Here is a 1,947-nt window from a genome sequence, read left to right on the forward strand (position 1 = left end):
TGTGTGTGTGTGTATGCGCGTGTCTGCATTTGTGTGTGTTTATGAATGTGTGCTCACCAGTACTGTTCTCAAGTACATGCACATTGTTTCTAAATTTTAAGATATGAAGACAGTTCCAGGGTTCAGGGAAAAATGTTCCAGATTTTTTTACCCTGGGTTTGCTTGTTTTTTTGACTCTCTGGAAAATCCACTATGTTACATTACAGTATGTTACATTTGTGACAACCTCAACTGTAAAAATGCACTGTAATAAAAAAATTGGATCGTAAAGTTCTGACTGTGGAATTTAGTATTCAGATCTGCCATTGGCCTGTGCTTCACACTCTATCTTCCTTCTCCCGCATGAACTCCTTCCATGACACACACAGACACACACACACACACCCAGGGCTATGTCAGAGGGACGATCTCTGTGTTTGTCTGTGCACTGGGTATCACTCCAGCTCAGACTCCTTTAACAACACACTAATTAATCCATTGATCAGAGACAGAGGGTGATCAACCGGAATCAGAGATTATCTTAACCTCCGACCTGTGCTTCAGGAAACATTGATACGGCGGGCAAGGGGGGCGGAGTGACTCCCACGTTAGCCTCCCTCCATCTCTCCCTCCCTCTCCTCCTCTCACTCCTTCCATCTTTCTACTTCTCTCTCGCTCTGACATCCTGATCAATTCCCCATCAAATCTTAATGCTGCGGTTTAACTCAAGTGTGGCATCTTAATTAGGGCGATAACTACACACCGTCAGAGACATTGACTGTGCCTGCCGCCAACCAACGATTCCTATCGACAGCCTGCCATCGGACGGAGGGAGCGAGAGAAAGACAGAGAAAAAGAGAGAGACGGAGAGAGAGCGAGAGTGAGGGAGAGAGAGAGGCTGTCCTTAACTAAACTACGCCTTCCTGGTTCAGTTCTGTACTGTAAACAAGACTGTGAAATTATCATGTGTTTCAGTTAATGATTTTTTTTTTTTTTTAGAGAGAGACAAAAGTTTTCATTCTCACTATTCCTAAAATAAAGTGAAGCCCAGTATATGTGTCATTCTGTTAATCTGGGTCATTTTATACTTTTACATTTTTTTTCAAATATACATTTAAAATCATATTTAACATATCTTATCATGAGAGCTGCCAGATTCCATGCTGAAGGGTGCAACAAAAAGGCCACATTAGATTAATTATTTTAAAAGAATTTCTCTGAGTATGACTTTGTACGGGGGGGAGACCGGTTGTCTCACGAGCCGGTAGGCTTGGCGCCAGACGAACATACAGAGGGGTGCAACTGCAATCCATGGGGGGGAGGTGGGGGGGGGTGCACAAAAAGTCATAAATACTATGTAGACATCACAATATAAGGAGGGGGTTCACTGAAGTCCATCTGGGAGTGCAATGCAATGTATTGCAACATGATGAGGACTTTGACGGATGTTTGCTGGCTGGGTTTTGTCATTTACCTGTATAAGATATTAAATACGTGACATAATTTTTGTAAATAGAAAAACAGGATGTAATCAACATTCTATCAACACACCCCCCCCCCCTTGGTATTATCTGCAACAGTATCCTCCCAACACAGTGTATCTCCACAGCTGTGAATTGCCAATGAAGAGAACCCTCTAACTCTGCACTCTCTTCATTTGGTGAAGCGACCCCCCCCCCCCCCCCACAGGTAAGGGAATCCAGGTGTGCTGTGAGTGCCGCTCCTCCCAGGACCCCCCGTCCCGGCTGTCACGCAGACGGATAGGGAGAGGAAAACCCCTTTGCCTCGTCAGGCGCCGATTTGCTGGGCCCCACTGCTTGCAGGGGAGAAAGGGAGTCCGTCCCCGTAACCCCCTCCCTGCCTTTTGTGTGACAAATAAAGAAATCAATAAATCATGGTGGCGCTTTGACAGGACTGCTCGGGCCGGCCCATTTGTCATGGAGTATTTATGAAGCTGTCGCCGGGGCT

Source organism: Megalops cyprinoides, chromosome 2 (genome assembly GCF_013368585.1).
Source record: "Megalops cyprinoides isolate fMegCyp1 chromosome 2, fMegCyp1.pri, whole genome shotgun sequence".
Classification (NCBI taxonomy): Eukaryota; Metazoa; Chordata; class Actinopteri; order Elopiformes; family Megalopidae; genus Megalops; species Megalops cyprinoides.